The 22,569-nt window shown below is 46.4% G+C and overlaps 1 long non-coding RNA gene across 1 annotated transcript in view; it reads right to left on the bottom strand.

Moving 5' to 3' along the window:
* Positions 1–18,538: 18,538 nt before the first annotated feature.
* Positions 18,539–22,569, bottom strand: part of LOC144785540 (uncharacterized) — a 65,055-nt gene continuing 61,024 nt past the window's right edge. Inside the window, exons 2-3 of the long non-coding RNA XR_013601953.1 lie at positions 20,908–21,006; positions 18,539–19,282 (exon numbers count right to left, since the gene is read on the bottom strand). This is a non-coding gene — a long non-coding RNA (uncharacterized LOC144785540). The remainder of the gene's footprint in view (positions 19,283–20,907; positions 21,007–22,569) is intronic.

The raw sequence follows: 22,569 nt of genomic DNA, 5'->3' as shown, positions 1-22,569 counted from the left end.
CTGGCAATATTTGGCAGCCACCGGCAACCCCAGAACACGGCCTAATCCCTGCTGATGAGTGGTAAATACCCCAAAACACGTGTCCAGGGATGGGGAAGATAGCGAAGATAGCAGAGAATCAAAAGAAGATGCATCGCGGAACACGAACTACACTTACCACAGTCCTTAGGGCCGATCCCGCTGGTGTGTGAGTAGTGTGCGAGCCCACCCCCATTGTAATGTTAAAGCTCCCTCGAGCAGTTGGCTGACGAGCCTGGGACCCCGCACCTGCGCGCCTGAGTGGTACTAAACCTGGCAATATTTGGCAGCCACCGGCAACCCCAGAACACGGCCTAATCCCTGCTGATGAGTGGTAAATACCCCGAAACACGTGTCCAGGGATGTCGAAGATAGCGAAGATAGCAGAGAATCAAAAGAAGATGCATCGCGGAACACGAACTACACTTACCACAGTCCTTAGGGGTGATCCCGCTGGTGTGTGAGTAGTGTGCGACCCCACCCCCATTGTAATGTTAAAGCTCCCTCGAGCAGTTGGCTGACGAGCCTGGGACCCCGCACCTGAGCGCCTGAGTGGTACTAAACCTGGCAATATTTGGCAGCCACCGGCAACCCCAGAACACGGCCTAATCCCTGCTGATGAGGGGGTAAATACCCCGAAACACGTGTCCAGGGATGGCGAAGATAGCGAAGATAGCAGAGAATCAAAAGAAGATGCATCGCGGAACACGAACTACACTTACCACAGTCCTTAGGGGCGATCCCGGTGGTGTGTGAGCAGTGTGCGACCCCACCCCCATTGTAATGTTAAAGCTCCCTCGAGCAGTTGGCTGACGAGCCTGGAACCCCGCACCTGCGCGCCTGAGTGGTACTAAACCTGGCAATATTTGGCTGCCACCGGCAACCCCAGAACACGGCCTAATCCCTGCTGATGAGGGGTAAATACCCCGAAACACGCGTCCAGGGATGGCGAAGATAGCGAAGATAGCAGAGAATCAAAAGAAGATGCATCGCGGAACACGAACTACACTTACTACAGTCCTTAGGGGCGATCCCGCTGGTGTGTGAGTAGTATGCGACCCCACCCCCATTGTAATGTTAAAGCTCCCTCGAGCAGTTGGCTGACGAGCCTGGGGCCCCGCACCTGCGGGCCTGAGTGGTACTAAACCTGGCAATATTTGGCAGCCACCGGTAACCCCAGAACACGGCCTAATCCCTGCTGATGAGGGGTAAATATCCCAAAACACGTGTCCAGGGATGGCGAAGATAGCGAAGATAGCAGAGAATTAAAAGAAGATGCATCGCGGAACACGAAGTACACTTACCACAGTCCTTAGGGGCGATCCCGCTGGTGTGTGAGTAGTGTGCGACCCCACCCCCATTGTAATGGTAAAGCTCCCTCGAGCCGTTGGCTGACGAGCCTGGGACCCCGCACCTGCGCGCTTGAGTGGTACTAAACCTGGCAATATTTGGCAGCCACCGGCAACCCCAGAACACGGCCTAATCCCTGCTGATGAGGGGTATATACCCAGAAACACGTGTCCTGTGATGGCGAAGATAGCGAAGATAGCAGAGAATCAAAAGAAGATGCATCGCGGAACACGAACTACACTTACCACAGTCCTTAGGGGCGATCCCGCTGGTGTGTGAGTAGTGTGCGACCCCACCCCCATTGTAATGTTAAAGCTCCCTCGAGCAGTTGGCTGACGAGCCTGGGACCCCGCACCTGCGCGCCTGAGTGGTACTAAACCTGGCAATATTTGGCAGCCACCGGCAACCCCAGAACACGGCCTAATCCCTGCTGATGAGGGGGTAAATACCCCGAAACACGTGTCCAGGGATGGCGAAGATAGCGAAGATAGCAGAGAATCAAAAGAAGATGCATCGCGGAACACGAACTACTCTTACCACAGTCCTTAGGGGCGATCCCGGTGGTGTGTGAGTAGTGTGCGACCCCACCCCCATTGTAATGGTAAAGCTCCCTTGAGCAGTTGGCTGACGAGCCTGGGACCCCGCACCTGCGCGCCTGAGTGGTACTAAACCTGGCAATATTTGGCAGCCACCGGCAACCCCAGAACACGGCCTAATCCCTGCTGATGAGGGGTAAATACCCCGAAACACGTGTCCAGGGATGGCAAAGATAGCGAAGATAGCAGAGAATCAAAAGAAGATGCATCGCGGAACACGAACTACACTTACCACAGTCCTTAGGGGCGATCCCGCTGGTGTGTGAGTAGTGTGCGACCCCACCCCCATTGTAATTTTAAAGCTCCCTCGAGCAGTTGGCTGACAAGCCTGGGACCCCGCACCTGCGCGCCTGAGTGGTACTAAACCTGGCAATATTTGGCAGCCACCGGCAACCCCAGAACACGGCCTAATCCCTGCTGATGAGGGGTAAATACCCCGAAACACGTGTCCAGGGATGGCGAAGATAGCGAAGATAGCAGAGAATCAAAAGAAGATGCATCGCGGAACACGAACTACACTTACCACAGTCCTTATGGGCGATCCCGCTGGTGTGTGAGTAGTGTGCGACCCCACCCCCAATGTAATGTTAAAGCTCCCTCGAGCAGTTGGCTGACGAGCCTGGGACCCCGCACCTGCGCGCCTGAGTGGTACTAAACCTGGCAATATTTGGCAGCCACCGGCAACCTCAGAACACGGCCTAATCCCTGCTGATGAGGGGTAAATACCCCGAAACACGTGTCCAGGGATTGCGAAGATAGCGAAGATAGCAGAGAATCAAAAGAAGATGCATCGCGGAACACGAACTACACCTACCACAGTCCTTAGGGGCGATCCCGCTGGTGTGTGAGTAGTGTGCGACCCCACCCCCATTGTAATGTTAAAGCTCCCTCGAGCAGTTGGCTGACGAGCCTGGGACCCCGCACCTGCGTGCCTGAGTGGTACTAAACCTGGCAATATTTGGCAGCCACCGGCAACCCCAGAACATGGCCTAATCCCTGCTGATGAGGTGTAAATACCCCGAAACACGTGTCCAGGGATGGCGAAGATAGCGAAGATAGCAGAGAATCAAAAGAAGATGCATCGCGGAACACGAACTACACTTACCACAGTCCTTAGGGGCGATCCCGCTGGTGTGTGAGTAGTGAGCGACCCCACCCCCATTGTAATGTTAAAGCTCCCTCGAGCAGTTGGCTGACGAGCCTGGGACCCCGCACCTGCGCGCCTGAGTGGTACTAAACCTGGCAATATTTGGCAGCCACCGGCAACCCCAGAACACGGCCTAATCCCTGCTGATGAGGGGTAAATACCCCGAAACACGTGTCCAGGGATGGCGAAGATAGCGAAGATAGCAGAGAATCAATAGAAGATGCATCGCGGAACACGAACTACACTTACCACAGTCCTTAGGGGCGATCCCACTGGTGTGTGAGTAGTGTGCGACCCCACCCCCAATGTAATGTTAAAGCTCCCTCGAGCAGTTGGCTGACGAGCCTGGGACCCCGCACCTGCGCGCCTGAGTGGTACTAAACCTGGCAATATTTGGCAGCCACCGGCAACCTCAGAACACGGCCTAATCCCTGCTGATGAGGGGTAAATACCCCGAAACACGTGTCCAGGGATGGCGAAGATAGCGAAGATAGCAGAGAATCAAAAGAAGATGCATCGCGGAACACGAACTACACTTACCACAGTCCTTAGGGGCGATCCCGCTGTTGTGTGAGTAGTGTGCGACCCCACCCCCATTGTAATGTTAAAGCTCCCTTGAGCAGTTGGCTGACGAGCCTGGGACCCCGCACCTGCGCGCCTGAGTGGTACTAAACCTGGCAATATTTGGCAGCCACCGGCAACCCCAGAACACGGCCTAATCCCTGCTGATGAGTGGTAAATACCCCAAAACACGTGTCCAGGGATGGCGAAGATAGCGAAGATAGCAGAGAATCAAAAGAAGATGCATCGCGGAACACGAACTACACTTACCACAGTCCTTAGGGCCGATCCCGCTGGTGTGTGAGTAGTGTGCGAGCCCACCCCCATTGTAATGTTAAAGCTCCCTCGAGCAGTTGGCTGACGAGCCTGGGACCCCGCACCTGCGCGCCTGAGTGGTACTAAACCTGGCAATATTTGGCAGCCACCGGCAACCCCAGAACACGGCCTAATCCCTGCTGATGAGTGGTAAATACCCGAAACACGTGTACAGGGATATCGAAGATAGCGAAGATAGCAGAGAATCAAAAGAAGATGCATCGCGGCACACGAACTACACTTACCACAGTCCTTAGGGGTGATCCCGCTGGTGTGTGAGTAGTGTGCGACCCCACCCCCATTGTAATGTTAAAGCTCCCTCGAGCAGTTGGCTGACGAGCCTGGGACCCCGCACCTGCGCGCCTGAGTGGTACTAAACCTGGCAATATTTGGCAGCCACCGGCAACCCCAGAACACGGCCTAATCTCTGCTGATGAGGGGGTAAATACCCCGAAACACGTGTCCAGGGATGGCGAAGATAGCGAAGATAGCAGAGAATCAAAAGAAGATGCATCGCGGAACACGAACTACACTTACCACAGTCCTTAGGGGCGCTCCCGGTGGTGTGTGAGTAGTGTGCGACCCCACCCCCATTGTAATGTTAAAGCTCCCTCGAGCAGTTGGCTGACGAGCCTGGAACCCCGCACCTGCGCGCCTGAGTGGTACTAAACCTGGCAATATTTGGCTGCCACCGGCAACCCCAGAACACGGCCTAATCCCTGCTGATGAGGGGTAAATACCCCGAAACACGCGTCCAGGGATGGCGAAGATAGCGAAGATAGCAGAGAATCAAAAGAAGATGCATCGCGGAACACGAAGTACACTTACCACAGTCCTTAGGGGCGATCCCGCTGGTGTGTGAGTAGTGTGCGACCCCACCCCCATTGTAATGGTAAAGCTCCCTCGAGCCGTTGGCTGACGAGCCTGGGACCCCGCACCTGCGCGCTTGAGTGGTACTAAACCTGGCAATATTTGGCAGCCACCGGCAACCCCAGGACACGGCCTAATCCCTGCTTATGAGGGGTATATACCCAGAAACACGTCTCCTGTGATGGCGAAGATAGCGAAGATAGAAGAGAATCAAAAGAAGATGCATCGCGGAACACGAACTACACTTACCACAGTCCTTAGGGGCGATCCCGCTGGTGTGTGAGTAGTGTGCGACCCCACCCCCATTGTAATGTTAAAGCTCCCTCGAGCAGTTGGCTGACGAGCCTGGGACCCCGCACCTGCGCGCCTGAGTGGTACTAAACCTGGCAATATTTGGCAGCCACCGGCAACCCCAGAACACGGCCTAATCCCTGCTGATGAGGGGTAAATACCCCGAAACACGTGTCCAGGGATGGCGAAGATAGCGAAGATAGCAGAGAATCAAAAGAAGATGCATCGCGGAACACGAACTACACTTACCACAGTCCTTAGGGGCGATCCCGCGGGTGTGTGAGTAGTGTGCGACCCCACCCCCATTGTAATGTTAAAGCTCCCTCGAGCAGTTGGCTGACGAGCCTGGGACCCCGCACCTGCGCGCCTGAGTGGTACTAAACCTGCCAATATTTGGCAGCCACCGGCAACCCCAGAACACGGCCTAATCCCTGCTGATGAGGGGTAAATACCCCGAAACACGTGTCCAGGGATGGCGAAGATAGCGAAGATAGCAGAGAATCAAAAGAAGATGCATCGCGGAACACGAACTACACTTACCACAGTCCTTAGGGGCGATCCCGCGGGTGTGTGAGTAGTGTGCGACCCCACCCCCATTGTAATGTTAAAGCTCCCTCGAGCAGTTGGCTGACGAGCCTGGGACCCCGCACCTGCGCGCCTGAGTGGTACTAAACCTGCCAATATTTGGCAGCCACCGGCAACCCCAGAACACGGCCTAATCCCTGCTGATGAGGGGTAAATACCGCGAAACACATGTCCAGGGATGGCGAAGATAGCGAAGATAGCAGAGAATCAAAAGAAGATGCATCGCGGAACACGAACTACACTTACCACAGTCCTTAGGGGCGATCCCGCTGGTGTGTGAGTAGTGTGCGACCCCACCCCCATTGTAATGTTAAAGCTCCCTCGAGCAGTTGGCTGAAGAGCCTGGGACCCCGCACCTGCGCGCCTGAGTGGTACTAAACCTGGCAATATTTGGCAGCCACCGGCAACCCCAGAACACGGCCTAATCCCTGCTGATGAGGGGGTAAATACCCCGAAACACGTGTCCAGGGATGGCGAAGATTGCGAAGATAGCAGAGAATCAAAAGAAGATGCATCGCGGAACACGAACTACACTTACCATAGTCCTTAGGGACGATCCCGGTGGTGTGTGAGTAGTGTGCGACCCCACCCCCATTGTAATGGTAAAGCTCCCTCGAGCAGTTGGCTGACGAGCCTGGGACCCCGCACCTGCGCGCCTGAGTGGTACTAAACCTGGCAATATTTGGCAGCCACCGGCAACCCCAGAACACGGCCTAATCCCTGCTGATGAGGGGTAAATACCCCGAAACACGTGTCCAGGGATGGCGAAGATAGCGAAGATAGCAGAGAATCAAAAGAAGATGCATCGCGGAACACGAACTACACTTACAACAGTCCTTAGGGGCGATCCCGCTGGTGTGTGAGTAGTGTGCGACCCCACCCCCATCACAATATTCTCCACCTTGCATTACCTACACCCAGACTTACACGCGGCAGTGGTGTTTTTGGACGCCACGAAGGCCTTCGACACCCTTGAATGGCTGTACGTGTTTGCCATATTGGGACGAATGGGCTTTAGCCCGCTTCTCATTCGCAGGATTCGGCTGTTGTATATCGCACCCAGCGCCCGCATACGTGTAAACGACTTGGTCTCAGACCCCTTCCCTATTTCGCGAGGTACGAGGCAGGGATGCCCCCTCCCCCGCTGCTATTTGCAATAGCAATGGAGCCGGTGGCGGCTCAAATTCGACAACACCACATGGCGCGGGGCATAGGATTCAGCTCCAGGAACCTTTTGATATCATTATACGCAGACAACGTGACCCTCTACCTTATTGACCCGGAGGTAAATCTGGACCCAGTGTTGCGTGAATTTATACGATTTGGGGGCCTGACCGGGATTTCCATCAATTGGTCGAAGTCGATAATTTTTTCCCTAATGGACGGCACCCATCAGGTATCTTGTGAATATCCCCTGAAATGGGAGGCAGAGGAGGTAAAATACCTGGGTATATGGATCAGTAGGGATCTTCAAGAAATTTGGAATTTGAACTATTGGAGAGCTGTCACGTGGTTGGAGGAGAAGGTAAAGTTATCGATTCTGTTGCCTCTGTCGCTTACTGAGAGGATTGCTTTGGCTAAAATGGTCATATTACCCAAGTTCCTATATTTATTTGCCAACATTCCGATCTCGCTTACATCGCACCTCGTCACATTGCATTACCGCTGAAACAGGGGTGTCTTGGTGCCCCAGACATACACCTCTATGCGCTCTGTGCTCAAGCCCAATTTTTACATTTCTGGGTTCACCCGACCCCCTTTCAACCCCATGTAGCGGTTATACAAGATGCTGTTGTGCCAGTCCCGCTGAAGGTGGCCATTTGTGTGAAGGCGAGACGCCCTAGAGGGGATGTAGATTCTGCTGAGACATTGCGTTGGGTGAGGGAGGAGTTGCGTAAAAGAGCGGGAGTCCCGCTGCTGTATGCCCCTTCATTATCACTGGCGCAAAACCCATTGCTACCGTGTATTGCAGGTGGGATTAGTGAACCCCTGGAGCAGAAGCTACACCTTCATACATTTGCTGATCTGTTCCCCGATAACAAGTTTATGCCCCCACTGGTGGCTGATGAAGGACAGACTGTGCCATTCTCAGAGCTGTTTTTATACCACAGACTAAAGACGGCTTGCCGAGCGCTCAGCACAGATTTCCCATTGGCGCCCCCGACCTTCCCCGCGCTAGAAACTTTGATAAGCACCCTGTCCCCTCAGAGATTAGTCACTGGATTATATAGGCAAATGCAAAACACAGCTCCAGTAGTCAAGCATAAATCCCTGCAACCATGGAATGATGATCTTCCTTCTCCACTAACCAAAGAACAATGGGAATTTTGCTGCGGGCAACTCACGGAACTCTCACCTAATTATAGATTACGCTTAATACATTTCGAATACTTACACAGATTTTATAGGACACTGATCAGTCTACACAGAATGGGACTTAGGGAGGAGGAAAGATGCTGGAGATGCGGGTACTCTCACGCATCGTTCTTACACATAGCATGGTCCTGCCCTGTGCTCGAGGACTATTGGTCTAAGATTTTTACCTCGGTGAATCAGATTGTAGGGCGGTCGGACACCCCATCCCCTGAAATTGGTATATTAGGTTTTGTTAAGGATACTCCGCCCTAGTCTAGAAAACTGCATGCGCTACTCTTCCTTTTCGCTAAAAGGCAGGAGGCAATACACTGGGGCAGACGACAGGCGCCATCAATAAAAGACTGGTTTACAGATGTCACTTATGGACACACACAGTTGTAAACATTTTGGGAACTCATGCCACCAACTTCCCGACCTCGCGACATCTGGGAGCCATTCATGCAATGGGTGCAGAGATAACAAACTGAGGATGGGGCCGGCGATGCTGCGACTGTGTGACTATTGAGATAGAGAAAATAGTTTGGTGATACTTAAGAGTGGCGGAATGTGCAGTTACTGCTATGACTCTGATGTGAAATGGAGAACATGGGATAGATATATGTAAGTTTGCGTGCCGTTGTATTACCTTCTCAAGGGTGTTTGCGCTACTGAAATTGTGTATAAATATATTGCCACTGTGAGCCCCTCGAATCTGAACTGCTCTCTAATGTGTGTATCTTTATTGCTATGATGACATGAACACATGTTGAATTCTTGTACTATTATGTGACGCGAGTTTTGCACCATGACTCATGACAGATGTGACAAAGCACTGGCTTGTTGAGTTGTTAATATGCTCAGTATTTGAACAAAAAGCTCATAAAAAAAAAATCAAAGCGCCAAAATGAAGTGGGAGATCAGTATTTAAAAGCGCATGCGCCTTGGTGCGGGTGTTAGCTACTTGAAGGACAAATGTTTCATGGGAAGAAGTACGGGCGATTTCTTTCTGGGACAATAGAGCCCTTATTCTACTCATCTTGTTGAACTCTGTTTTCAAGGTCGGAATGGAAGGCCAGATGGACACATCGAGTCTCCCATGCGGGGGTGGAAAAAGCACATTTTTACAGCATAGTACACGTTGGGAACCGGTCACAATGTACCGAATCCCTGCCAACATACCGCAGCTATTTTCCTTATTTAAAAGCAAATAGCTACCAATAGCTAGCAGCGTGAAAGTTGGTGTTATAGCCGCACTAGATTTCCCTTTAGAATGCAGACTAAATTTGGGGCTTGCGTGTTACATGAGCCATGCAATTGTAAGTTCTTGCAAACCAGTGAGTGATCAGGTGTAGAAGTGCACTCCTCGCCCTTTAAATATACTTCTTTACCCTCTCTCAGGCATCTATATATGAATGGCAGAGACCAAACTTCATGGAGATAGGCGCTTCCCAATGATTCATATCTACCTATGGCATAGTGTTTCATACACAAACTGAATTTAAACAAGGGGAAGGGCAGTGTGATTAACCCATGAATGAGCCATACAGCAGAATTGAATTCAGCAACAGAAAATGGTAAAGGGGCTAATTTTTCAATATGTAGAAGAGAATATATGTTGCATCTTTCATGGACATAAACAGTTGTTTTTCCATCAAATTAAATGGTAAAAACAGAGATGAGGTATTCATGTAGTCCCAAGACACTTTCCCAGACTTTAAAATTTGTAGAGTCCACGCAAATTGCATTATGGAACGTGATTGATTTTGACCATGGTACAATACAGACAATTCATTCTGTACAATATTCACAACAGATGAAACAATGTTATCTAAAGTGTAAATTCTGGAAGACAAAGTATTAATGCTATTGTCGATGACAGCAAACACTTTTTCTAAATTAGCTTGATCAATTGCTCTTAATCTAGAAGCAGTTTCAATTTGGGACAATTTCCAAACTTTGTTGTAACTAGAATGTACCCATCTCTTGGACCTGCTTTCACAGGGCCTTTAACAAAATCATTCAATTCAACATCGTCAGTCAGTCAGGACAAATTAAGTTTAACTGGCGCTAAAGTGGAATGTTTAAGCCAGTTCTGACATAGTTTGCCCATTGAACAGGTATTAACAGAATGCACATTTTCAAAACAGGGGTCCACCTTAACCAGTGTATAGCCTGAGGCTAGACCCAGAAAATGATGTTGGCATGAATCTGAACTTTTTTGCCATAATAACCAAACTTGGAGATCCAAGCTGAAAATAAATAAGGAGGAATTTTTTATCAGGACCTGCAATTCATCAAGGGACCAATCGGTGTGTTTGTACCATGTTTGGTATTCACCCAGATCTGAAATGGAAGGGGCGTTTAATTTTTTAGATGTAGCCAATCCAAAGCAAGTAGTTTGTGAAATCGTAGAGTTTAGAAACAACATGTGGTTTGGGATGAGACATGCACGATGCAAAGCCTCAATGCCTTGCACTTGTCAGCTTTTCGAACCCCAAACAGATTTAAGATCAATAGTATCTTTCCATAGCTCATAGCCCCCTATAGCTAATTTATCGATAAAGGACTTCGAATACAGTAATTTATTGTGGGTGAGTCTAACTTTGGAAGTGGACTTTGCAGTCATTTTAAAATAAGAGGCTTCTGGATTGGATTGATTAAAATCAGTAAGATATGCACATTTTTTCAAGAGAGTTTTCGAGCTGCCTTCAATGGGAGCAGGACAATGTTCCCATTGTGTATAATTAACCACATTTCTAAATGTGTTTGCTTTATGCAGGTAATGATTGCCATAGTGCTGGTAACAAAATAGGTCTGCATAATTAGCAGAGTCTAAGTACAAATCTTCAGCATCAAAAGCAGTATAATATTTCAAATCCGAAAAAAGAGCCTCTACGGCTTGGACATCCTAATCATCAGAGCATATGTTTTGTTTCACAACATCCCCCATAGAAACTGAAAGTACATTGGGGACAATATTAACCTCTGTTGGGCCATGAATTTGAAATTTTACAGCATCCCATACAATCCCGTCTAACACAGACCAGGCAGTGATATTGACAAAAGGCTGGTCCCTCTTCATGATGAGTGATGAGGAGTGGGGTGCCAAAGTTCCATCAATTAACCTATTTGTAGATCTTTCTTTAACATAATGTCCATTTACTAGATGAAGAAATACAACTACAAATCCAAGTGACATAAATAAAAAAAATTGAGAAAAGCACCAGCCAAATGTACGTCCAAGGGGGTATCAAAAGATGTGTTTTAAACCACATAGCAAGAATAGAAATTTTCGATGGGGAACTCGATGTTGTAGAGTTAGTGTCAAATGAAAAACGTGACTGTTCAACTGCCCTTGTTTGCACGCCAGGCAACGACACATCTGTGGGATAGATATACTCAGTATCTTCATGAGGATCACCAGCCAGTGGATTCAATAATGGATTAGTAACTGTGTGCATCCCGATGGCAATGTCAGGCCTGTTGGTATTTGCTGAGGCCAAAACAGAATTTCTCAGCATTGCTGGACAAGAGACCGTTGGAGTCATACTAAGAAGAATCGGCCACTCGTAATTTGACATTGTTAATGGACATGTACCTGTTATCCTTGCGACTGGGAAGTGGAGGTAAAATGACTGTCCTTGTACCCTGCACGCCAAGCACTAGAACTGGTGCACGATAAGAGGGGCCAAACTCCTTCTTGTTCTCCACCTTCTCACGGACCAGGTCACCGACTCGGGGAGCCAGCCAACTACCAGAATCTGTAGTGCAGCATCAGTTGTGGAGGGCAAGTGTTCCTTTGCAAGACTATCTCGGATCTCTTGTAGGTTCTGTAACACAGCAAAAGGATCATCAGCGTCAAAGGGTGCGGCAGACGCCGCTATGTCTAGACCCTCAAGGTCCGGTACAAACACTTTTATGCCAAACAGCATCTTGGATGGAGTCTTCCCACCCAAAGACCTTCTAGGGAGGTTATTAAGTGCACGTTGAACCGAATACAGATGGGCCAACCAGTTTCTGCCAGTACCTAAAACCCTAGCCGTCAACGATCGCTTTAACTCATGGTTCATTCGCTCCACAACCGAATTGCCCTCAGGCCTGTATGGAGATGAAAATTTGACCTGCATTTGATCTGCAATCAAAGACCTCATGGCTTTCTTGTATGCCCTAGAGGCGAACGCTGGACCCTGATCAGAATGGAGGGTGCCACATGCAAAAATTCACACAAAGACTCGCAAATCCCTGATGACAGTTCGAGCATCAGTGCTGCGTTGTGGCCAGACCTATAAAAGGCATGTGCACGAAGCCACTGCAACTAAGATGAACTTATACACAGTACCAGAAGAGAAAGGACCGCAGTGATCTAAATAAACACACCGAAGTGGTTTATTAGATATGTACAGCTGTGTTTGTGTGTGGTGGAAGCGGAGCAGTCGAAGGTTTAATCTGCAGGCAAATGTCACAAGTAAGGACATATTCACGAGTCTGTACAATCCGCGCCACCAGTAACGTTGCTTTAAGATAGATACAGTTACTGAGACACCGGCATGAGCCGAGGCCATGCCCTTGTGAGCGGCTGTTATCAAGGAGAGCCTGCAGTCCGTGTTGGGAATCAATCTGTCACCAATGTCGTTAATTCTCACATAGGGAACTTTATCAGGACTTAAATGATAAGAGTATTTTGAAGGGAAACCTCTAGGGTAATTACCTCCCTTCTCTGTTGCAGCAATGTCATCATCAATCTTACTTTTGGAACGTGTAACTGCTGCTACTACATAAGTTGCCACTGCTGGCTTTGCTGCCTCGTCAGTCTGTACTCCTACGCGCTGGTGACCAAGAGTATGAATTACATTCACGAGAGGCAGACGTTCTTTAAGTTCTGCGACTCAAACCCAAAGCATTTTGTGCTTGATTGTGCTAACTTTGGAATCCGATATTCATTCTGAGTCCAAAAGAATAAATTGTCATTGAAAAACTGAACCCAGTAGTAACAGTCACTTACAATAAGAGAAGTCACACGAGGATCAGCAAACTCTAGTGCAAGCACCAGAGCACATAGCTCTGCCAACTGGGCGATAAAGTCCCCTAAGGTCTGTGTGTGCACGACATCGGACTTGAATTCACCATTCACCATGGTACCCACAACTATTGCGCAGGCCTCTGAAAAAGCATGCTTAGATTCCATTGCTCATTGCGCCGAACCATCAGTGTAAATGATACAATGGTAATCCTCAAGCGGGCACAAGGACAAAGGAGCAGGATGAACAAATTCATACTGTAAGTACTCCTGAGTTTGCAATGAGGGGTCAACGATAAACGTGATATCCGGAGACGTTAAGGATGTTGCCCATTATATCCACCGTGTATGCAAAGGTTTTGAATTTGGTACACTGGCTTTCGTCACTGCTTCCATGGCAGGATACGGTGTAACAACCAACATGCGTTTCCCCTGCGACAGCGCTCTCTCTTTTAGAATCACCATCTGCACTGCAGTCAAAACTTTTTCTACAGTACAAAATCGCATTTTAGCCGAAGTGTACAAGTGTGACTTGTAAGCAATAGGGACTGTGTCTCCTTTATTAAACGTCAAGTACGTGAAACCCTCCGCACCTGGCACAATTCTTATTACCAGGTTTGTGTGGTTATCACATGTCAGTAAGTGTTTAGATTCAAGAAGATCAGACTGAAATGATTGCAGTATAGCTGAATGTTCTGGCAGCCAGCAAGACTTGGTAGAAGTAGGTTGCATCAAGGCATATAGCGGCTTTATACACTGGGCATAATCAGGAATGTAAGTACGCCCGATATTCGAAAACCCCAGTAAAGATTGTAGTTTTTTCAGAGTTGTTGGAGAGCGCAACAGTGCGCACTTCTCCAGAAAGCGAGGTGCTAAACCTCGACCTTCATTGTTGGGCTCATAGCCCAGAACAACACTGTGTACTCTGCAATGTGTGATTTTGCAAAGTTAAATTTATAACTGAAGTCCGCAAACATGACAATGATGCGGTCAACGTGACACAGATGCGGCCATAATATGTCATCTGTGAGATAAATACCATCAACATAGAGTACGCATCAGGGTCGATGCTCTCTAACAGAGAGACTACACGTGCGGCAAAGACGCCTGGACTGTTTTTATAGCCCATGGCTAATCTTTTGAACTGGTTTTGTTTGCCGCCCGAAGTAAAAACTTTCCATTGACTACTAATCAAGGACAGGTTATGGCTAAAAAAGCCATTGGATATGTCAAGTGTGGTCTTAAACCTTTTTCTCACGAGACTATCAACTAGAGCAGAACTGTGAGTATTCTGTACCACGCAGGTCCGACAGTGAGAGTTCAAATGCTGGTAATCAAATACTAGGCGGTACGACCCATCAGGTTTGGTTACAGTGAAAAGAGGATTATTCATGGGTGACACACATGTTTCAATCACACCGTGATATTCCAATTGTTCAAGGATTTCTGCAACAGGAGCTTTCGCTTCTCGACGCATGAGATATTGGGTTTGAGGTTGTGGCATAGACCATAATGGAATCTCATGTCTGGGCGATAGTTTGTCCCATCCACATTGAGTACGGTACAAAGCTGGTGCAAGCACCTGAGCCCACTCTTCTGCAAAATTCTGCACCTGCTCCTTCGGCACAGTGTGTGCAAAACTAGGGAGGATCACCTCCTCCCCTCTCGGAGCGGCCAAAACGAAAGGTGGGGGCTAGTCCGCCTCTGCTAACAAAATGTCATATGTAGAGGTCAGATTTTTAAAAAAAATCCCTTTAATTTTACGTTGTATGTCACCTTCAATTAAAAGGACTATTTCATGTAGTCTGTCAGCTGTCTCTACGGTGATGAACATTTCAGTTGCTGGCACCTTCAGATACAGACGCAGTGCTTGCCACACTACTGTAACCTCCGCTGCGCTGTCGAGCAGTGTTAGCGCCCATGTCTGGTTCCGAAGCTGTGTTCTCACTATCCGTGGCACACCTTGCGGTTAAAGCAGCAAATGTATTTTTCTGAAACAGAGGACGTTGAATGTCGTCCTGCTTGCCTTTACCTTCTGTCTGGCGGGGCTGCTTATGTCCTTGTGGAGTACCCCGGCCTCTGCCGCGTTCTCCTCCACCGGCTTGTGACACCGCGGCCCTTGTTTCTTCTGCTGTTTCCCCTGTTTTTCTGTTTTCCAATTTTGTTTAGGAAAAACTGGACGGTCGTCCTTTTTAGACTTAGCCGTCTGAGTTTGCAGTTGAGCTGCTGCTTTAGCAAAAGGCTTAACACCCAAACTATTGCGGCCAATGGTCTTATAAGCCTCCGCAATTATTTTCAGCAACTGCCTGGGTTTATCGGCTTCGGGGGCAGCATGCAAAGCATTTGACACCTGGAAGTTAACCGCATCTCCCTTGACATTAGCAAGGATGAGATCGGAAACTACGTCAAACACTCCGACAAACCTCATTCCCAACTCGACAGCCACCTCCGGACCGTGTTGATCCTGAACACGCTTGATCACGGAGGGCAGTACAGTCATAGATGGTGTGCCGAAGTACTTTGCATAGACTGCTGCAAATACTTTACCCCCGTTTTCACAATCGGTTGCTTCAGGCACTAAGTCTTTCTGCAAACTAATGGTCAGAATCCTGTGTTTTTCAACAGGAGTCGTATTGGGAAATACTGCTTTCAGTTGGTCAAATTTCTCGGCAAGCCAAAAAGGCATTTTGTCCTTATCTTGGGGGTGCTTGCCCATAACCAAATTAACCATGATGGGACTAATTTTTATCCTGGCCGGTCCAACTGGTTGTGCCGCAGCTCCAGGTGCCCCCACCTGGATGTCACGGAAGGCGTATTGCACTAAAGCCCGATGTACCCCGACTATGGAGGCGTAGAGTAATCGTAACTCAGCTATAGTGACTGCTTGATAACGTGGGTGTGGTGTGAACCTGGCCAAGACTGGCCAAGTGGCTCTAGGAATAGACAAAGGACCTAACAGAACCGGTGGTACGGAGTGGGGAAGGGCGCCATTAAACCAAACTTGATGCTGGCAAGTAGACATCAGAATCTCCTATGTCCTATATGGTGCATAGGCCGCAGGCACCACCGAGTGAGTGTACTTATGGAATGTACCATCATCTGCAACCGCAGCAGGAAACGTAACCCAAGAGTAGAAACGCTCAAATGGGTATACTGCATCAGCACTAACCACATAGAGCACCGCCATACAATCAGCGGTTACCCCATACTGCGTCAAATTATTCCTTAGAGGTACTCGACTATGCTGAGCTATGTCAACATCACCCATAAGGACACAGAATGGAAAACCAATCTATAAGAACTGTGGCACAAATGGGAAATAATTCAAAGTATGAACCTTTTTAATATATCAAGCTTAAATGAACCTATAAGTTATCTATATAGGCAGGTTAATCCGTCACTACTGTCAACCGGAAACAGGAGTTAGGGTGTTGTGGACTAATATAAGCATTACTCATGTGTCTCAAATATAGGACAAAACGTTAGGTGCGCCATGTTGCATGGATTCTGCTCATGTACAGAACTATGCACAGGAAACCAGGACCTCAGTGAATTGTGGTGTACCAAAAAAACTCACCTCAGTACCCAGAACCCCTAACCGACTAGCATCAGTGTCTCATTAGCTCTCCGTCCTATTGCGAAGCTACCAATGATTAGACAACCCAGAACATGTGACTTAGGGTTCTGTCAGGAATGGTGGGAATCAAGAACACTCTTTTTTTTTTATTCTCATACCAGTCCACAACGTGAGTAATCAGAGACACTGAAAAGTTTAAAATGTTTATTTTAACGATATGCTCTAAGATGCAGTATTTTGGCTATCATAAGCAGGCATATGATTAGAAATAAACCAATCAGCATTGTTACAATTCCATAAAACACAAAGGGAGAAATCATGTTATAATGATAGTGGAAACAGGTCATATAGCGCCTTGTGACCCACCCTCCCCTGCTAGGAACTAGGTTTTATAATAATAGAAGGTCTCTTAGTCTTGAATGGGGAACCCCATACCTCAAAGATCAGCAGATGTGAATCACATCTCAGGATCAGAAAAGCTCTCTGTCACTGGAAAGGGTTTTTCTCCAAGTGCCCAAATCATGCATGCAGTGCAATATTAAAGGCACTAGAATTTCAGTTGGTTGCAGCTGTGTGTGTGTTGTGTCTAGAGCGTGGGCCGATCAAACTGAATAACAGCATACATTGTTATGGGAACCTTGAAGACTTCTGCATGCAGTGTACAGACTAAGGTCGCAGTGTAAGTCTAGGGATGTGAAAAACAGACCGTTCTCATGCGAGGAAAATGAAGCAGTTTAACTTGCAACAACAGTTACATGCAGTGCTGTATGCAAAAGCTGCAAAGTGGTAAAATGGTGTTTAAACTTCTAATACACTTATGCTAACATAGCAATCTGTGCAAGCAGAGTCCTGTCTTCACTAAACCCCCCATAGGATAACTTTGGGGATTTCTTATTCCATTTAATGAGCTGGTAGCTATGTCATCTTTGATGTCTTTGGAATTGTGTGAAACGCCATATTTAATGGCAAAGTTGGGTTTTAATGGCAACCAGTTTTTAGGACAAAGGTATGCACAATTTTTGCTTGATATACAAGCATTTCAAAACAAATCAACAATAAATCTTCTTTCGCATTATTTTTAATGCATTCTTCCTTAATGTAAAGAAACAATGACAATTCTTCTCATAATTCTCAACGAATACATTGCAAATGAATCTGCTTCAACATCAAAAATTATACAAGCAGCTCAATTAATTCATGCCATTCAGTTTGATCAACGTAGGCCCAATGCATTTATGGACCAGCATCCCTTCATCAGGGGCACATCTGTAAAAAATACAAAAATCATATTTACATGTACTTTCATGGATCGATATCCGTCATAATACCACCAGCCCAAACTTTCTCCCAAAATCTAGTATCATAACCTCCTCCGTGGTGTGCTTAATCTTATGCGCTCTCCTCCTCCACACCAGTATCATGCAAAAAGTCCAAAATTTCCTGTGACCATAGTTAATGGTAAAGGTTTCATACTACAACGGTGTCATCATGATTACTCACTTGGCACAGAAATCTTAATATATGAAATTCTCAAATGCCTTGGCGGTCACGTAATGTGGTTGTTACTGAAAGTAGAAAACCATCTGTTGGCATCTCTAAGTACAACTACACATTTTGTTTGTGTTCATGCACCTGTGCAAAAAGTTACACACGTACCTGTAGGTGACTATAAAACCATATGCTTTCCCTAGGAAGACAATCCAAAACCAAACGTTACAGAAATCCTAAACTTACTACAGAAGATACTCAATGATGCACTTAACATGGAGTGAATCAATGAGAACACTAAGCAATACCTAACGACGCAATTTCCTAATAGACCTCTGGAGCCACTGCACATCCCCAGACCCTGTCACTCCAAAGCCAGACAGTCAATACACATGCTAGCAGAGGCACACTGGATGGCTAAGCAAGACCTTACCTACTTTCTTAAAGGGTATTTTCAAACACAGAATGTAAAAATCACCCATAGTAAAAGAAGCATTTTAACATTCTGAGTTCAGGCATACAAACATTTATTTTCCTACCTTGTTCCCAGAGGTAGTTATGTTTATAGGATGTTATAAGCAAACTCCCCATTCTATATGATGGGAACATGTAGCCTTGCAATAGTGAAAAACGAAATTTGCAGTATTTCACTATCAGGGCATGCCACACACACAAGGGCATGTCCTACCTTTCACATACACTACACCCTGCCCACAGGGGTACCTTGGGCCTGGCTTAGGGGTGATTCACATGTCAGAAAAGGGAAGGGTAGGGCCTGGCAAGTGGGTGCACTTCAACAAATATGGCAGCACATCTGTACTGCCAATCCAATCGCACAGCTTGATAAAGATGCTTCAAATGATTATTTGTCTTCCAAATGTTTTGTTTATTCAAATTACATCAATCTTTATTCGAACTTGTTTGTCACTTTGTTTTTGACTTTGCTGTTCACAACAAGGCTGTTAGGAAATCCATTTTTTTCAAATGGAGCAGTTGTGCTCATCCAAGCCTCTTACTGCCCCACGTGGGCACCTCAATTCACAAGACAGTTCAAGTTGTAACAAATCCCAATGCATTTCCGGCCCAATTCTTTATCCCTTCGTCAGAGGTAACTGTTTAAATGAAAATGAAATTGAACCACCATTAGTCTTCTATTGCCAAACACTTCACTATTTTGTCAAATATACATGCTGAAATAACCCCACTCTGTGGAAACAAGTGATAATGTAAAATTAAATGAAAACTTAAATGAAAAAACACCATAATCTAAATGCATTCAGTGCGCTTCCCTGTTGTTAAGTGTTTTACAGCAAACACCAATCCAAGGACTTATACCTGCCATTCAATCTGCGTTGCCGCGTAAATCCTCAACCACCCAAAATTGCCATGTGAACTCAATCCCTTGTGGCTGTATTTTACCCCTCTGTACACAAAATATATCTTACCCAAATGTTACCCTTTGATAATGCTTTGTTGTGTCCCCCATACCGCTGTCCATACCTGCTCGTGTTCCATTAGACATTCCACTCCGACCTCTCCTTTCCTCGTAGTAACTGCTAACATCACTTACTCCTCCCAAAAATCAACGATTTAAACTTCCCCTCTAGCGTGATTCCTCCAATCACCAGAGTGGGTGCACTTGCCAAGAGGACATGGCAGTACTAGACTGCACATAGGCACTGCAGTGGCAGATCTGAGTTACATTTACAGGCTGCTTATGTGGGTGGCACAATCAGTGCTGCAGGCCCACTAGCAGCATTTGATTTACAGGCCCGGGGCACACACAGTGCATGGTACTAGGGACTGACTAGTAAATCAAATATGCCAATCATGGAAACACCAATCCATAACACAATTTACAGAGAGCATATGCACTTTAGCACTGAATAGCAGTGGTAAAGTGCCCAGTGTCCTAAAACCAACAACAGCAGGTCAGGTAAAAAATAGGAGGAACAAGCAAAAAGTTTGGGGATAACCCTGCAAAAAGGGCCTTTTCCAACAGGATACCATTGATTTTTAGTAGAACTAAAACCCATCTTCCCTCCTCATCATTCTCCTTGAAAACAAGTGAAATGTTTAAACATTTACGCCACAAAGTTGGCACTCCATTTTTATGCAGCACAGAGGGACAAAAATAAAATTAACCTGACCATTGTTTTTTAAGTTTAGTAATATCTGCATTTGTAAGATGCGTTTCTTGAGGTAATGCTATTTGCCATTTTAGTCTAGAGAGGTGAAACAAAAATGTTGGCACTTGGTGGGATGTTTTTAAACCATGCTATTCCTTGTTGTTATTCTAAGCAGCAGTCTGGAAGAAGTCATCCGGTAACAACAAAATAATACATAGGCATCTTAGTTGTGAAAATAATAGTATCCACTTGAAAAACCAGTTGAGGAAGAGAAGACAGATAGGAAAAGGAAACAACAGATAAAGAAGGTGAAGGAGAAAGACTCCCCAAAAATCAAAGTAATCAATACAGGATAAAAATTCCTTGGTTGCAATAATATTGCTAATGAAAATAGAGATCATCATAAGGGATGAAGAGGGAAGGTTACATCTAAAGAAGATGCAAGCAGGCTCGGCTCCGGCGATCAAGAAAGGTTAACACAATGAACTTGAGAGGATAACAATTTAAAATACTTCTAGATAAGAATATGAGGGACATTACAATATAAAACAGTAACTAAGAAGTTAAATACAGAAGGGTAAAAAGCACAACACACGCAAAAAACTTACCATAGTGTATATGGGTGAGGAGGCAGTAGGGGCGATACACAGTGACAATGGGGCAGGGAAAACGAAGACATGTGCAATACTCCATATGAAAGACTGGTACTGAAATACAAAGGGAGAAAAACAAGGATATTAAAAGGGAAATAATCTGAAGGAAACACAATACCTTATAGGAAAAAAAATTGGTTAATCAGGAGAACAAGCAAACATGGCAAACATGGCAGAAATAACAGTTGTGTGTTGGCAGTAGTGCTTATCTCCGTGTACCAATGACGACATTGGCATAAAATGTCCTACAGCTGAAATGGTCCCTTAAAGGTGTAAGATTTCACCTTGTAAATAACTTTGAAGAAAAAAGGGTGAACTAAACCGTATCTAATGTTCATGGACTTTAGTTGCGGGCAAATTTCAAGGAAGCGTTTCCTTCTGGCAGCTGTTGCATTAGAAACATTCTGAGAGAAATGTACCTTCTGGATGGAGAAAGAATGCACATAAAGTCAGTGTGCTGAAGGAAGAGACTAATTATACCCATAGGTCTAAATTGAGGAGCTGTAGCAGATGGTTTAAGGCCAATGCGGTGCGCTCTTTCAATATCTAGGGCCTGATTCTGATGTGGTTTGGAAAGCTTCCCAACCGAACGGGTTTGGGAATGGTTTCCAACTGAATCGGACTGGGAGAGTCCAACCGACCAAGTACCATGCATCCGGATGCTTCCAGATACGATTTGGTTAGACTCCTATTGACTTGAATAGGAGCCTTTGGGCCCGATGTAGGTAATCCTCATTTACCGACTCTAGAATACCGAATTTTACCGATTCGGTATTCTAGATTCGGTAAATGAGATGTAGCTAAAAATTCGGTATTTTTTACCGAATCGGTAGGATCGGTATTTACCGATTCGGTAATTGCCATTGATTCCTATGGGCCTTGAGGCCCATAGGAATCAATGTCAATTACCGAATCGGTAAATACCGATTCGGTAAAAATACCGAATTGTCAAGGGGAACAGGGTGTCACTTTGACACCCTGTTGCACCCCTTATTTTGGCTTGTTTGCCATGTAACACACTTACATGCCCTTAGGGCATGTATGTGTGCCACATGGCATAGGTGTACATGCACAGATGTGCATGTACACAGGTATTCGTTATTTACCACCAAATAGTATTTGGTGGTAAATAACTAATCGGTAAGGGCCTGTGGCACTGTTTAAAGTGCCTCAAAAACATTTGCAGCATAACTATGTTGCAAACACATTCGCACAGCAACAGAAAATCGCGCTACAACTTTTTCAACTGTTAATTCCTTTTATTTTGAAATGTTCATAGGTAATCCAGCTTGACTTGATTAATCAGATTAAAGCAGTCCAAATGTCCATTAAGCTTCACACAAAATGATTGTGCCCATCCAGGCCTCTTATTAAATTGCGTCAGGACATTAAATTCATGAATAGCAGCATTTGACTTATTCCCAATGCATTTTGAGCATTTTTTCTTGCTCTTCGTCAGGGGAAGCTGTTTCAATAAAGTGAAACCTGTGTTAGTTCTCCATTTTTCAACTACGACATACTTATCCAAACCTAACATTATGAACACAACCTGCATTGTCTACCCTTTTAAATGAATAACTAATTCACATACTGATTACCCCACACTCCCCTTCTGCC

This window comes from Lissotriton helveticus, chromosome 10, assembly GCF_964261635.1.
Source record: "Lissotriton helveticus chromosome 10, aLisHel1.1, whole genome shotgun sequence".
Classification (NCBI taxonomy): domain Eukaryota; kingdom Metazoa; phylum Chordata; class Amphibia; order Caudata; family Salamandridae; genus Lissotriton; species Lissotriton helveticus.
This window is presented reverse-complemented; position numbering and strand designations above follow the sequence as displayed.